Source organism: Rhodnius prolixus, unplaced genomic scaffold (genome assembly GCF_049639745.1).
Source record: "Rhodnius prolixus isolate KJV_2025 unplaced genomic scaffold, Rpr scaffold_10, whole genome shotgun sequence".
NCBI classification, from domain to species: Eukaryota; Metazoa; Arthropoda; class Insecta; order Hemiptera; family Reduviidae; genus Rhodnius; species Rhodnius prolixus.
Genome location: NW_027411615.1, coordinates 25,661,515 through 25,679,287, shown reverse-complemented (window position 1 = coordinate 25,679,287; position 17,773 = coordinate 25,661,515). Strand labels below are relative to the sequence as shown.

At 33.2% G+C, this 17,773-nt stretch overlaps 1 protein-coding gene and 1 long non-coding RNA gene across 2 annotated transcripts in view; one reads left to right on the top strand and one right to left on the bottom strand.

Annotated features, from left to right (window-relative positions):
• Positions 1-17,773, top strand: part of Pgant2 (polypeptide N-acetylgalactosaminyltransferase 2) — a 358,252-nt gene that overhangs the window by 324,533 nt on the left and 15,946 nt on the right. The gene's annotated exons all lie outside the window — the stretch shown is intronic.
• Positions 4,723-17,688, bottom strand: LOC141457308 (uncharacterized). The gene is made up of 3 exons (XR_012460304.1): positions 17,550-17,688; positions 16,585-16,855; positions 4,723-4,938 (listed from the first exon to the last, which is right to left on the bottom strand). It is a non-coding gene; the product is annotated as an uncharacterized lncRNA (long non-coding RNA).

Here is a 17,773-nt window from a genome sequence, read left to right as displayed (position 1 = left end):
AGACCGATCTGGCTGAAACTTGGTGTGTGTTCTTCCAAGAGATGCTACTAACTAAACATAACCTTGATACGCGCCAGTGGTGCTATCTCTCTGACTTTGCACGGACTTTTCAAACGACCCTCGTATACCCCTGATGTTCTGTTGCAGTCCTGTGCAACTTTTTTTAAAAGAGCCACTTGTAATCTTTTTTTAATAATTAATTTATGAAACCGCATTAGTACTTAATTTAAAAAAAATCCTCCAAAAGCCCCATCTATTTTCGAAAACTATATTTTCAGTTTTTCGGGCAAATTAGAAGTTCAATTTTCCTTGAAGTATTTCTGAGACTAACATTTATTTCAACAATGAGCACCCTCAACCCGTCGTTTAATTCGGGAGCCAAGTGTTTTAACCGAACAACAGGGACGCACTTCTTTTTTCCGATTAGAATAAAAAGAACAATGAAGTTCCCTAAATGTTGTAATTTCAAAATCTGTTTTTTTTCTGTATTATACGTCATTCTCGATTTAATATCAGCATCAACATTTGTACACCCGATTTAATATATGTAACAATATTTCTCTTGGATGAAAAATTAAATGCCAATTTCAGTCATTATAAACTTTATCATGACGAGCTTTCGACCCAGGGACTAGGTCATCTTCAGGGCTGTGGAACATATTTACAGTGTGTTAACAATAATTGTATTAAAATGAATATGTATAATGTAACGTAATTTACAAAATTATTTACCTAATTTTTTTAAATACTGTAAAAAAAAGGACTGTACCAACACTCTTACGACACAAAACTAAAAAAGAACACCACAGCACTTTCCTTACACAGCACAGAAAATCATCACACTTTCGATTTCCCAAACACAAAGATATTTAAATCAGAAATCAACACACAAAAAAAGGAAAGTGCTAGAAATGATATTCATATCTAAGACAGAAAACAGTTTAAATTTCAAAACAGACACGAACAATTTAAACAACATATGCGCAAACTTACTACAAACTACTTGACAATTGGCAACACTGACCTCCTCACAACCAAACACATATCACACACAGGCCGATCACACTCAGTCCATGAACAGACAAGACAAGAAGATACACCAACCCTTTAATGATGTAAAATAGTACTTTGTAAATTAGGTAAATAATTTTGTAAATTTCATAAAATACGAGTACATATTCTTTTTAATATAATTATTGTTAACACACTGTAAATATGTTCCACAGCCCTGAAGATGACCTTAGGTCGAAAGCTCAGCATAATAAAAATATATCATGACTGAAAATGTTCAATTGGCAGTAACTTTTCATCCTATTGAAACAATGAATCAGTCACCAAAAATAATTAATCGATATTTCCATTCGATACAATTTTGATAGTGAAACTTTTAGTGTAGGTAAGTTATGGGATGCCAATTTCCCAAAGTAAGGAAAGTGGGCTGTCCCAATGATGGTTTCAGTAGATTGAAAATCATATCCTATGATGAGGAGACTTAATTCTTTTTTTTGTTTTTTGTGAAGTAAACGATAGCCATTTCAGATTACAGCTTAAAGATAATCGTTTTAAGGTAAAATGTAAAAATAAAAAAATAACATCCTTGTTCATTCTCTCGGAAATTTTTCGAAGACCAGACAGAGAACACCAGAATTAAATATTTAATTCTTAAGCCGATTATTGCTTCGGCAAAGAGCTATCATTGAAATGGACATGGTATTGGCGGGGAGTGTAGCAGGTATTTTTACAAAAACTCTTTGTACAAGAAGTATTTAAAATCAATGATGCAAAATAACAGTTTGAATTAAGATGATGAGAGACAGGGATGGTATTAATGCTACGAGAAAGCTTGCCAACTTAAAATTGCTTTAGATTCTTCAGTGCTGAGGGAAATTAGATTTATGTCTTTTTCTCTTTTTTAATGTAAGGCGCGTAAACTTCTGATATTGTATTGGCAGTCGGAGTTTTATTTCAGTGAACTGCCTGCCATCGGACAGTGTACTGTTGTTACAGACAACATAGTCCATCACCGCAATTGAGCTGTAAAAAGCTTCTAGGAAGAGAAAATCTAGGAACTAGATTCGGACCCGGAGTTCTCCGCGAGGGTAATCTATTAGGCTAACCACACAGCTAACCCCTAAACCCATCATTATCATTTTAAATTACAGACACTACCTGAGGTCACGGTCATAGAATCTCTAATGGATAAAGATTTAACCTGCTAATTAATGTCTGAAATATTTGCGTGGACCACCATTAAAGGGAATCCTAGCTAAAATCCAGGAAATCCACGGATCACTAACCACAGATTTCTACCCTGAGGAAGCATCTCTGGGCCAGCATTAATCTATCTTCCTCCACTCGTTATTCCTTGGGTGATCATTACTTCCTAATAACTAGAGTAGAACGAACCAAAACTTACAAAATGAAGTTCAGCTTTATTCATCATCCCAGTTTCAGACAATCAATTACATTAATTCCGGACAAACAATGCTCATATTTTACAAAAGTTCTAATCCTAGCCTACCTTACCACATCACAATATTTTTTTTTTTTTTTACTTTATTTTCACAACTGCAGTATAATTCTGCAACAAATGAAGCTGATACAACATGATACATAGAATAAATACATGAATAGCATGATGGGAGAATTCACCCATTGGTGAAACTCCCAAAGAAGAACAGTAAACTATTGTGCACTGTCACTTTCTTCATTTAGAAGATCGCGTGGCCACCTGCGCTTCAACCGCCTGGGAGGATTTCCTGATAGAGTAAAGTAAAGTAATTGCCTACTTTTTCAGGCGGGGCTTAACGTCCAACTACCAATTAGGTGTCGTGGACGGAGGCGACTAGCAAACATACTGTACAGTAAATTTCTTTTATTAACCATTAAATAAAATCCAAGGCCTAAAGACCGGGAATCGAACCCAGTACCACAATAAGTATTGGCTTCGCAGGTCTCGCCTCTAACTGCTCGGCTACCGTGGCGCCCAAGGATGACACGTAAAATACTGGTAGAGTTGTAAGTTGGGAAACTAGTGGATTAGGAAGTGAGGTGATTGATGTGTGGAATTTAATATAACAGGATCTTATAGCTTCTGAAACATAAGGAACAAGGAAATCTCGGTGCAAGGTAGACTTAGAGACATAGTAAGGAGCAATAGCGATTCGACGCAGAGGTTTTTGACTGGAAGGATTGGATTTTTGTAGATATTGGAAGCTTTGGCTGAGCCTCAAAGTTCCATTCCGTAAGTCCAGGCAGGTTTCAGTATCGTAGTGTAGCATAAGTCGTTTATTCTGTAGTAAGAGTTTAGATCGCTACAACATTTTAAGTAACAATTTTAATGCTCGCCTTCTAATTGAAGATTTCCGAGTATACTAACCAGCAAGACATACCAATATTGCTGGTCTATATAATCTGTTTCTACCGTTTAGAACTACTTTCGTTAGTTTAGTGCAGTGGTTCTTAACCTTTTCAAAGACGTATATATTTTTCTCGCGGAACACTAACATTAAAAAATTGAAATTCGGCATTTAGCAAGAACTTAAAATGAATAATAAAAAATCGAATATAATTTTCAAAAAAGATATATGTATTAATTAAAATTAAAAAGGATAAATTATTACATAGTTTTAAAAAATAAATTCTCAAATTTAATTAATCAAATAATGAACATAAAAATATGTTGCTACAAATAAGAAAATTTTCTAATCTTCAATACATTTTAAATTGAAATTACGCGGAACACCGGTTAAGAACCACTGGTTTAGTGTTTCTCAAACTCTTGCAAATCAATTTCTTTCAAATTTTAGTGCAACCAAATTTTTATTCTATAATTTATAAGATAAAAAGATGGTACTTTGATCAGCATGATTCTGTATTTACTCGAATCATCTACTCAGCTTTTCTAATGAACATTTAATTTATATTACCTGTGAGTTAAATTACATAATTCTAATTGAAAATTCAGCCCTTTTCTTTTTCTTTTTAGGATTGCCGAAAAAGTGTTTTCTTTTCAATTAAATACAATTAAAGTATAGATAAGTAATTTCTATACTAAATCTAATCAAAAATTGTAAAAATAAATTATTTAGAATTTTATTTTAGGTACATATGAAAACTTAATAATTTTGACTTATCACAGTATGGTAGATTCAAAAAAAATGTAGTCCGATATCAGTATTTGAATTTATTCGCTAAAACTAGATCCAAATAGTTACACTCGGGCGAGAAACTGTGGCTTTGTGTTCTATAGTAAAGTTCGCTTGGAGGAAGGGAACCAAAATATAATCTTAAGAAATGTAGTTGGACGCAAAACAGACGTTACTTGATTCTTTTTACACAAAAAGAATTAGTTACATTTTTGCCTTAGAGATATCGATTTAAATCGATTTAACAATCATTTTTAATTTATTTAGCATTTCACTTAATAAGAGATTTTACTTTTATTTTGTTCTTACTGGGTTTTTTATTTTGATACTTTTTGCGTCCCATTAAAAATTTAACTTACTCTAGAAGTTGAAAGGCGCATTTCCAGTTCATTTGTCTTATAGGCGAAACATTAAGGGACACAAAAAAGAGAAGTCTAGTCACATAAATTCTGTTTTGCCTTATATAGGAACTGAACTTTTATAAAGCTGCACTAAGAATATATTTTAAGAAGACTTTCAGATAGTAATTACATTTAATTAAAATTAAATATATTTGAGTTAGTTTTACTTTCCGACACTCTATAATTTGGTGATGGTGGAGGGGAGTATAGTGGTTGCGGTTTTGTTTCTGGTTGGCCCTTTTTTAATGGAACCCATAAATCAAGCCGCTGAGTAACTAACTGCGAGCTGAATCATAGCTAAGGGAGCGCTGGGACCTGGGCACCATTTCCAACCTTCTAAGTACATTTCCAACTGTAGTACTTTTTAAAAACTGTAATTCTTCTTGCTGCTGTAACATTATCTTGCTTATTATAAGTGTTATTTCATTTATTACTTTTTTTTAAATGGTATTCGAAACAGATTTTGTAAACAAAAAGAATCTTTTGAGATTTATGGAATGAGAAAAATAAAAGTATTTAGGAATTGGATTGACGCTGGTGGTATGCGTATTACTGGTTGGTGGTACACGTAAAATAATCAATAATGGCGCACATAAAAAATTTAAAAAAAAAATAAAGCATAAAAATATCATAGAAACGTTATTTCCTACAATACATAAAAATTAAGGGAAGGGATTAGCTATGAGGTTAGCATACTGGACACCCACGCGGAGGTCCCCCGGGTTCGAATCCAGCAGCTGACCCTTAGATTTTCTCTTCCTAGGAGCTTCTTACAGCTCACTGTCAGTAACAGCTCACTGTCAGCTCACTGTAGATGGACAGTGTTGTCTGTAACGAGAGAACATTGTCCGGAGGCCGGCAGTGCACTGGAAAAAGCTCCGGGTGCTAATAACCTCAGCTGTTGATGCGCAAAAAAAAATACATAAAAATTATTTTAATTAATAACATTAATTAAAGCAACATTAAATTTAATTGGTACTTATAGGTAGTTGAATGCTTAAAAGAAATTAATTTAGAAGATTTGGGCACAGATATAATAATCCTAAAGAAGAACTTTGTAAATTAATTAATAATCTTGAAGAGAAAAATATGTACGCATTTTTTAATTATTAAAAAAAAAGTTTTAAAACTAATAACTTACACTTTATAAAGTTTATAAAGTGAACATGAACTTGAACTCCTTTGTAACAGATACATTGTGTCTCTATACAAATAAAGATGACAGTAATAAAATAACAAACTCGGAATAACAAATTTCACGAAATACAATCATTTTTACGAAGTGGTACAATTTAGCATGATGTACAACCAAGTGACACGCGAGCCAAAAAAAGGTTGGGAAACGCTTATAGACATTACATATCTAGAAAAGTCGAATAAAGTTTAAACTTGCAAAAATTAGTCAACCTGAAGTAAGTACTTTACGATAATGTTTTCTGTTTTGCCAAAACGTACGAACGACTTTCGATTTTGAGTTTATATCAGAACTATCTGATTTGAGGTTCCCTAAGTCCGATAATTTTTGATTCTAGAAAATGTTCAGTTGATCGTAACACCTCAAACAAAAATAATAATACAATAATAACAATAAATCGCTAGAAATTGAAACTTTTATATTTCGATTAATTCCTCATCAAGAAATCCAACTGTAACTTAGCAATCAAATCAAACCAGAAGTACGGCTTTTCCGAATGAATTTCCACATTTCAGCGATTTTCTCCAATATTCTCAAATGGAAATTTGATTTGGGTCAAGAGTTATGAGGGAAGACTTTTCTTTTTTTCAGTATAATGTGTAAACTTCCTGCATTTTATGTATTTTAGAACAGAAAACGGAAGTTACACGACCTTATATTCAAGTAAAGCGCATATGTTGGAAAATGGCTCAACGCTAACTATTTTTGGCCAATCGCTATCAAGTTTTGTTCGTAGGATAACTCTCGGTCATCTACTTCCTTCTGACTTACTAAAGTTGGGACTTCCTCTCTTGAATCTCGGATTGACGCGTTAATTCGGGACAATAGGCGTATCACCGTTGAACTGATAAGTGAAAAAGTAAACGCGAGTGTTGGAACTGTCCATAACATTATTCACAACAAGCTGCAGTACAAGAAAACCTGTGCCCAGACAACTCACGGACGCTCACAAAGAATCCCGGCTCCAAATCAGTCAACAGTTGAAAAATCGATATTCGACTGAAGGAGAAGGTTTTTTCAAAAGAATTGTAACGTGTGATGAAACATGGATCCACCACTATGAGCCAGTGTCAAAACGACAGAGCCTTGAGTGGAAGCATACGACTTCTCCCATTCGGAAAAAATTCAGGACCTAGCCATTTGCCGGTAAAGTCATGCTTACAGTATTCTGGGATTTTCAGGGGCCAATTTATTGTGATTTTCTTGAAGGCCAAAGAACAATCAACAGCCAGTACTACAGTGACATGCTGGAAAACAAGATAAGACCTGCAATTCGAGCGAATCGCCGTGGGCTCTTGACTGAAGACGTGATTTTGCTTCATGACAACGCCCGTCCACATACGGCACAGCTGACGAAAGAAAAACTTCAGAAACTGGGATGGGAGATCCTTCCACATCCCCCCTGCAGCCCCGACCGCGCCCCATCAGACTTCCATCTGTTTGGACCCCTTAAAGATGGTCTACGAGGGATACATTTTCGATCCAATGAAGAGGTAAAAAATCAGGTGCAAAAGTGGCTTCGAGATCAACCCAAAGAATTTTATGCCAAGGGCATTTACAAATTAGCAGAAAGATGGGACAAGTGTATAAGTGTTGCTGGGGACTATGTTGAAAAGTAACCAAAGTTTTGTACTGATTCAATAAACCGTTTTGGAGCAATAATAATTTGTCTCGTTACTTATTGAATGACCCTCGTAACTAAGAAGTTGAAGAACGTGATGATATTGAACTAATTAAGTCTACTTAATCTAAATCAGATACAGCTCCATTCTACCTGTTCTACATTTCTTCGCGCTGCACATGGGCTTTAGAAAATATTTAAAAAAATTATTTCGATAATCTCAAAATAAGTATTTTCCTTTAAATCTCTCAATTCCACAAACTTGATACGATGACAATACTTCCAAATAAATGAAAGGAAAGGCAGAATATGTGACCAAACGTTGTTTTCAAATAAAAATAGAAAACTATGATAATGATCTCGCCAGATAGCTCATTAATTATGAATCGCAGAACTGGTCCAATTTGCTTGTAGCAACACTATTTTGTAACCCATGTGTCATCCATGCATAAACAAACTAGGTCTGTCTGGTTGAATATATATGTACGACCTTGTCATCTAGTTCAATCCTCCTTACAGACCCTGAATTCACTGCAATTTCTTTCAATTCTTATCATTATTCTGCCCTTTCCAATCAATAATGTATACTTTGTTGCTTTTCATCCACTTTTCTCTATTGGATGACGTTATTTATTTTGTTTTCTTTATTTTCTTTAATAAAATGTCCATTCAATCTAGTTGCTTTATCTAGTGTATGGTTTTCTTGGAGCATATTTCTAGTGCAAGGCAGCGGCACTGTACCATTAGTGGAGGAAAACACTTTTTCTTCATTACAGACCACGGTACGGGAGGGTAGATTATATAAAAGGACGGTATCCGTTAGAGAAGGAAAACAGGCTAACACTGTTCATTGTTACAATTCCACCATAGCATCAGATCCAGCTGTTGGATGCCGGATAATCTAAAGATATCGCATACTAGTGAAACTAGAAGCAGGAAACCAGGGGCCACTGTCTTTAAGCTGCAGTTTCACGTAGCACTCATCCGAAATGCGACAAAACAGTAGTCTAGATTTCTTCCAGAAAGTTTGTAATAACTGTATCAATTATGGAATGGATAGAATTGAATAAAAGTCTGACTAAATTTTATATAATTTCCAGAGATCGAACGATGAGTAGATTTAACTAGTGATATCAGCAGGAGCAAGTGCTTGAAGCGATAATCAAAAAATAATAAGATCAAGAATTCGCTGCATGCCAACGCTTCAAATAGCTTGGAACATTTAATCTATAAGCGACAATAGTTGCCTGTTTGCTGCATTAAAAAAAAAGTCCTTGTCTTCATTATCTGGAATTGCGAAGCTTATAAACGATCATCAGTTCTGCGGTTACCAACTCTAACAATAAACCTTAGGTCATTTCAAAAAAAAAAGTTAGAGAAAGAATGCTAGGGATTAAAAGGTTTTCCGATGACCAAGATCTTCATTAAACTTTATTTTACAAAGCTAAAGGTAGTATTAAGAGGCAATGGTAAAGTTAAGAGATTGCCCAGGCTGATAGGGAAGCGTGAAAACGGCGAGGAAGACACGCTTAAGGTGAATATCTGATACAGGCAAGAGCAGTAAACAGAACTGTATTACCACGTTGAAGGAGGTCTTTAGAAGATAGCACCAACGGTAAATTGGAAGAATCAAACATCAAAATAGGCCAACAACTTAAAGGAAACTATAAACTTGCACAGTGCTACCAAAACACCCATTCGGCTACCTGCGGCCAACATACGATTATTCTCGTATTATACGACCGTCAGATATTTGTTTGCCTAGGTTAGCTGTAGCCTCAAGTTTTCCGTGAAAAGCCTCAATGAGATTATACAAAAGTCAATTATTAGATAATAAAAATAAAATGTTTTCGTCATTAAGGAGTAATTTATGGCAACTTTTTTGGAATTTATTTTAATATTTTATTACAAAAAACAAAAGACTAGCTATTTTTTAATGATTTGTAAAATTGATGGCGATTTCTAAAACAAAAGCACAATATTTTATCCATCTCAACGTGGAACTTATTTGACATTAGATCATCCTTCACTTTCTTTTCTCATTATCTAAATCATTTTTTTTTTTTTTAGAAAATTTGTAACACTAATTTTACGACAATAATAATTCAAAAAGTTAAAACTAGAATTTAGTAATAATTTAAAACTTTTCCTTTTTGAAATAACTTTTATGAGATAAATTATGACAGATTTTCTCTTTGTGGAAGGGTAAAATACAAGAACATGTTGCGTTATATAAGAAAAGTAAGGGAATTACATTTTCACCATTAGTGAAAATTTATTTTTCCTCTTATAGATATAAAATATTCGTGTATAGTTGGCATTATTTTTTCTAATTTAAACTTCTGTCACTGTCATAAATAAAGTTAGTTTTTTCTTTCTTTTAAAAAAAGGAGCTTTCAATTATTTTTATTTACGGTTCAAAAAGTTTGATGGTTCTTTTTAAAATGAAAGTTTTCTTATTATTTTAGAGAGTTTTTATTGAAGTTAAAACTTTAAATTACCTCATAAATTCTAAAATGAAAAAATAAGATTAGTTCAATCGAAATTTATTAAAAACTAGCAAGCAGTCGTTTAAGGGACTTTTATATTGGGTAAAAAAAAAAAAAAAATCTTTAAAAAAGTAACCATTAGATTGGGGGGTGTTCACTGCTCCTTTACTGCCGAGAAATTACTGTGAAATAGCCAATTTCTGGATTGAATAATTAAAATGGGAAACATGACCAAGTTGTTCCTGTTCTGTGGATACAAAATGGACTCAAGTTAAGGCATATTTTAATAGCCTATACTTGCAGCACTCAGTCAATGCCTGATCCAACTAGAACTGTCGGGAAGGTGGACAGCGCCCTGAAAAAGGGCTCTAGATGACCATTACAACAAATACTGTCGCATTAAATTAAAGAATTATTACTTTGGAAGGGAAGGCAAATGGAATTGCTCGGTGGTTAGGGTTCTTTGATTCTCACGCGGAGATCCTGGGTTTTCAATTCCAACAAAAAACTTTCCGTAAGCTTGTAGAGCACTGAGTAGCTCCTTGTCCTAGATGCTAGAATAGCGCTCCTTAATGAGATGAAGTAACATTTCCGGTCTCTAGTTAAGGCCAGATTTCCATTCTTCTCTCTTTTCACGTAAAACAAAAAATAATTGATATAAAACAATGATTGAGGCCAATTGTGACATATTTCGCGGCAACTTGGACCCTATGTGTGGCGACAGTGAATCAGTTAAGAATATTTGAAAGGAAGATTTTAAGAAAGATGTACGGTACCATATTGGTGATGGGAGACTGGAAAATAAGAACCAATAATGAGCTTTATAAGATGTATCAGGAAAATGACATAGTGCAATTCATAAAGGCGAGAAGAATTGAATGGTTGGGCCATGTGGTGCGAATGCCGGGGACAATCGGATGCCAAAAAAACTACTTTTCTCCAAAATGGAGGGTACAAGAGGTAGAGGGCGACTAAGAAGGCGTTGGATGCAGGATGTGGAGGCTGACTTGCGGAGCCTGATTGGAAAAGGAAGGCGCTGGACAGAGAGAGGTGGTTCGAAGTTGTCAGGGAGGCCAAGGCTCGATCAGAGCTGTAGAGCTATTTAGTAAAGTAAAGTTACTGCCAAATCCAAAAGTGGGTATTGAAACGAATTTTGAGCATCCTTTGTGTTCAAAAACATGTAAAGATCTTAAAAAACTTCTAATAAAATAAACATACGAACACTTTTATCTATCAAACTCTCCATTGACACAATCTTAACAACCAAAGCGATTGACTAACATGCACAGGCCTAAAATCTTTAATTGGCTAAAGTGCTCAACCACCGAGCCATAAAAAAAATATCATATTTAGAATGACGTTTACTTAAAACAATTTTTTTTTTTTTTTAAATCTTTTATTGTAATTTACCACTGCAACAGTTGTTGCAACAAGCAAATATGGTGAAAGAGAAAAGAAATAGAAGAAAATCATGAGTGGAGAAGGCACCCAGTGGTGCCACTCCAGTAACGTGCTTTGCTCTCACGATAAGAGTAGATCACGAGGCCATCTTCTCTTCAATCTCCCTAGAGGATTACCTGGTAATGTGGAGGAAGATAGGTGTTCTATGAGAGGGTTAGGATGAGCTGCAGTAGAGGAATGAAAACAAATTGCGTAATAAATGCATAACAGAATTTCTTCGGATGCAATTAACATTAATTTATTGATTAAAGCAGTACTAAATAACATCGGGACAAACAATATGAGATTGTATTCTATTCGGGAAACAATGATTTCTTTCTTATCTTACGAACTTGATGGTTAATTACACAATTTAGTAATATCTGAAGTAAGGTTATTTCCCACTGTATTATCTTCAAAACGTGCAGTTATTAGTTTCATGCCGTTAAGTTTTTGACGTAATATTGTTTTTACCTTTATACTAGCTCTCAAGGTAAAAGAAAAGTTTAGAGTAGTTACTATGGTATAGTGGTTAAAAGACAATCAGCCTTAATTCTCTGTAACGGTCACGAACGAGCGTAACAAATAGTTTTTTGGACCTTTAAAAAAGAATTCTTTATTTCTCTTGTAATAAAGAGCATTTCATACTTTGTTCTGTCATTGCTTTTCTTCAGAAACTACAATAGTTTTTATTATAAGTTTTATAACTGACCTCCATGATATCTTCAGATTGATATTAAAGTATGTTTTTATGTCGTTATATCTTTTCTTCTCCGCTCAGTAACAAGTTTTTGTATGAAATCTTTTGTCTTGTTTCATCTTCTTAATTAGTTTACTAACATAGATTTTCAAGCAAACATATTGAACAAATGAAAGATAGAACGCTTAATTTGTAACTTTTGACTTCCTAATTTAAGGACAGTCTACATTAAAATTGACAAAAGGAATCTGGAAAATGATATACCGTTTGAAAGCCCATTAAACAAGGAAACTTTTACAGAAAGTGCCAGCACCTAGGCGTGATAATGATCACGTAAGGGCTGAATGAGTTTTCTTAAAAATTTCGATTACTATTATTTTTCCAGCATTCGATTGAGGCTGTTTGGAGAATAACATATGCTTCAAAATGGATTCAATTTTTAGAAAATTTATCTGTCTATCTAACCGTGCCATCAGAATCGAATTCGGACTAAAACTTTCTGAGTAATAACATTTTTATTGGAAAAAAGTAATGATTTTAGAAAAAAAACTTTAAAGTGACGTCACTCAAGAACAGAGGAAAATATAAAGGTGGCCAATACGTCATTGAACTCCACTTTGGATGTACTACATACAGTAGGCCTACGGACAATACTTACTAGTTCATCCTGTATAGCTATAGTTCACTTACTAAAATGCTCAAAATGAAAAACAACCCGAACGAAGAAAAGACAAAAATCTTTCAAAATTAACTTTTCACTTAACAGTAAAAAAACGAAGGAAAGCTTTCTCGAAACAGGGGTTTCAGCTCTCGTCTTTCAACGCAATGCAAGGAATTATAAATATTATTGCTTATTTTCTATAAGACTGAAACGATCTAATGCTAGAACGGTATTATGATTCAAGAAAATAACGAAATATAATAGATTTAATATACAAAATTATTATGAGCAGATACTAGAAAGGTTGAGTATAATAGCATATTCAGTAATACTGGATAAATAATATATTTAATACTCCTTAACAAAAACTTACAGTTTAAAAAGTTAAGTATAAGGGTTGATTAAACGCCAAAAGGTACACAAATCCAGCAAATTCCCAACATTTCATTAATACTTCTAGTATATTTTTTTGAATTTTTTAGATGTTTTAGTATTATTTAAATATTTTTCAGTTAGAATAATAAAAGATGTATCTCATCATCATAGTTAGTATTAAAAAGGCACTGCATTTTAACACTATTCCAAATTATTCTTGTGATTTATCTTTAATTTGAATAATCATCACTAGGGAACGGATTCGTATGTATTTACATATTTTTTTCTAGGCAATTTACAGACGTTTTTCAACTAGAAGTATTCATACTGACACTTTTTAAGCCGTTTGAGTCTACTTTTATTTCACATATTTCCACATATTTGGATGTTATCGCATATTTATACATATTTGATTAAAATAAATAAATATTTCTACATATTTAATCAAAATATGTACAGATTTTTCATTTTGGGCATATTTTCATAATTGGGAGGTGGTTGACAGGAACAGTGGGCAATGGTTGCACCATCCTTTAGAATGCTGCTAAACAGTGACGGGCACTTGTTAGTTCTTTGAAGTTGTCTGTTCTTTCAGCTCGTTCGTTGAAGTGTCCAATTCATTTCGTTCGGTCACTTAGTGTATTCTTTTTTGGGTGAAATGCCACGAACATCGGCCTCAAACAAACAGCTGGTTGCTAAATATCTTCGCAAGTTTCCAGCAGAACTTTTTCCTGGGAGTAAGGGAGATCTGATCAGATCAAAACTGGTAGAAGTACTGAGCAAGAACAAAGGGTGGGAGACCATCTGCAAGATTTCTGATATTATCAGTGGAACAGAAGTCACCTCAGAACATCGTGTACCCTTTACAACCAACGAGATAACTTCTTTCAGCAAGGCACCTATAACATCTGTAGATGTTGAACGATCTTTTAGTCGTTACAAGTCCATCTTACGCCCAGATCGTCGTCACTTTACGTTCCAACATTTGAAATTTCATGTGGTTGCAAACAATTTCGAAGAGTGAAGTTTTCAAAATTGAAAATTTAACACATCTTTTTATAAATAGTAAAAATGTTCTTTGTTGTATAAATCATTATAACTTGTAAAAACAAATTATTTTGTTCCTAATAAATTATTATAAATTGTAAAAATGTTCTTTTCTTGTATAAATAATTATAACTTGCCCCCCCCCCAAAAAATCCATTTTCATAAAAAAAAAGTCCATTTTACTTAAATATTCCAGAAAATATTTTAAGAAAATCACATATTTTCCACATAATTGACGAAAATAAATGCATATTTTAATTAAATATTTGGCATTTTTAAATACATAAAAATCCGTTCCTTAATCATCACATTCACTCGCATATTAAATAGAAAGGGAATGTTGCGATTGGTCTATTACTGCAGTGATTTGAATTAAGGAGTTAAAACGGAATTTCAGTCTTGAATTCGTCTTACGTGAGCACAAATTACATAGTTAATAACAAGTAAATAATACTTGTATTTAGAAGTAATTCATTTTCAAATTTTAATTTAATGTAGTCCCTTTAATTGAGTACTTGTAAAGAAGTTTTATAACCAAATAAAATATACTTACTTATTTTTATCTATTTTGTCTTGCATATATACTTGTATAACATTGTGAGGAGAACATCTAGATTATGAATATAATTGAAGGAAACTACATTAAACATTTAGATTACCGATTATTCATGATATATTACTTTTAACGCGTAACTATTAGATAAAGTAAAGTACCAATCAGTTTAATTGAACAATGAACCCAAACCGTCGATTTTTATTCCTTTTGCTGCGCTAAACTTCCACTTAAATCAGATGTCAAAAACGAAAACCAAAAACAATCGGTATATGCATTTTTACACGGAGATGACGGGTTCGAATCCAGCTGCTGGGCCCTTAGATTTTCTCTTTCTAGAACCTTCCTTACAGTTCATTGTTCGGTGATGGACACAGTGATGTCTGTAACGAGAGAGCACTATGTCGGAGTGCACTGAAAAAAAGCTCCGGGCGCCAATAACCTCCGATGTTGTCGCGCCTTAAATCATAAAAATAAAAATAAAGTTTAAAGAGTGGGTTAGTGCAATTATGGTTGCACTTTGAAACTATCTGCTCTCTCTCTCTCATTTGTTTTAAGGCTGTAGTAAATTTTATAATACAGATTTACGAGAGCTTTAAAAATGTTCAACTGTGGGTAGTTGTTGCAGATCTAATACACAATGAGTGGGAGCTGTTGTAAGAGCGCGGGGCTTGTAAATATCATTACATATCATCCAGTATTTACATCACTGATGGTAATGTATTTTGTACTGTATTAAATAGAACCATGTATTGTGCTAGCGGTGTATCAATTAATTCCTCTCCTATATGTAATTAATTTAGTTTAATTAAATGGACCAAATAATTGCGTATTGTTTCTTTCATTAACTTTAAAATAATGACCGTTAGCTTAGTTCACAGCTCACTTTGCTACATGTCCTAATTTTTTTAACGGTTGCAACAGCTTGCTAAGTATGTGTTAGATTCGCAGCAAAAAGTTTTTCATTTGCAATTGATGAAATCTTTCCCCCCCCAAAAAAAAAACTGATCAAATTGATCTATTGTTTCTCTTGATTGAGCCGAATTACGTAACATTGCGTGTGGTGGGACGGAATCAGTGATGATTTCGTTATTTTTTTTTTTTAATTAATAAAAATTTAATGCAGTAAAATTACTTATAAATGTGATCATTTGTAATAAAATGTCAGTTAAACACATTCATTTTCGAACGTTTAACTGAACTTAAGAACAGAAGTATGAATGAAATGATGGATACTAGCTGACTTGAATTTGTTGTTAGTTTTGAATGTGTTTTCTTATTTTGTCGTCAAATCGTTTCTTATACTTAAGTTTTTAAACTGTAAGTTTTGGTTAAGGAGAGAAAGAAATGAGAACATTTTATTCCTTTGCCATTAGATCATTTAGACAGTAAATGGTTCGATTACTAAGACAAACCTCTCTACTATAGAAATTCTATCGTGCTTAAAATTTTATAAAACTGTCAAATGCTGTTGCAAAAAAAAAAAAAGCATCCCGTAAAATGGCGAACAGTTATTAATGAAACAAATTGTACTACATAATAATTTCACAGTAAATAGAATCAAGTACTTTCTCTGGTAATTTATCAACTTTAGATTTGAAAGTAAAGAAATGGTTCTTTTAGAAAATGTCAGAAAATTGTCTTGTAGTCCGAAGTTGTTTCCTTTCAGTGGACGTCGAACTTTCCTTTTAAGCGATAAACTTGTTTTTCTTTGTCTAGAATTATTAAACCACCTCGCAGCCTATTGTTTCATTCAATTTCATTAATCTGCTTTAAAAAGTGAAAAAAAATAAATTCAGTGTGAAATATTGTGCAACAGCTGTGGAATATGGATTCAATTATCTGCCAGTTTTTTCCTATCTTGGAATAGCTTATTGCATTTAGTTGCTCAAACACAAGACATTTTAAAGAGTATTAGACATTTCTATTGACTGTCTACTAATTAACTTGTTACCTTTATTATCAATTAAAACTGCCGAGTTTTCTATTTATTTGATTCGGGCGCAAAGAATTGTTTTCGTATTTTGAGTCTGTTTCTACGCTCACATTATCGTTCTTGTGTCACTTGAACGAGAACATAAAAATTGTGATGTGAACTCACGACTGCTGCAGACGCTTGCTTGTGCCAGCTGCACTTAAGATGCTTCTTGTTTAACAGCTTTTATTGCAATTCTTCTAGTTCTAATTTTCCAATTAGTAGTTGGCAATACATTGAAGTTTATTTGCTGCAATGAAACAATTACTTATTAAGTGTTTTTTAAATAAAATGTTTTAGGCTTGTTTATTCGAGATGAGTGCCTAAGGCATCTATTCACATTCAGTCTCTACGCTGATTACCCCCAAAACTTACCAGTCTCGCTTCAATACCTGCTCAAAACTGACAGAGAAAGTTTACAAACTTGTCTGTAAACATGAAAAATTAATTGGGTATTATTAGACTGTCGTTCAGTCAATTTTATTCAAATTCGGAATTTTTGGCACTAATTTAAATTCTTTTTTGATATTATACGATTTGATATTATTATTTTAAGTTCCCTTTCTTTTATTCCTTCCAATAGAATCTCCAAAAAATACAAAGTGGATAAATCATTGGTGGAATTTTTGAAAAATCTCCAAAAAAGAAATATTGACTCAATAAAGAGGCCCGACTGGACTACTTTAACTAAAAGCATTTTTCTGCTATTTTCAGTGTATTAGTTTAAACTGATCACACAATTTGCAATACCACTTTCTTCATTTCAAGGGATTATTTCCGTTGAAATCTGAAAGAATGCAATACTTCCTTTTGCGAATGTTAGAGAAAAATACGTATACAAATATTGACATTTGGGGCTGAATCTTGCTAATATTTACTAAATTTAGTTCTATTGTAACTAAAAAAAAGCAAAAAAAAACTTTTCATTTAATATTAAATTGTACCTTTTTTTGGTTGATATAATAAAATATTTCGGGTATAACCTGCAAAAGTATAACCAAGTTCCGTTTTAGTTATATTTATATATAAGTCCACAAACTCTCCTTGTGTAAAGGTTAAAGCAAACTTTTCACTATATTTAAACTTCTCGCAGACAGATGACAGGAAACCTGACTACGTTGTTATAACCTCCATTCGCTTTGTGAATATATTTTACAAAGCTACTGAG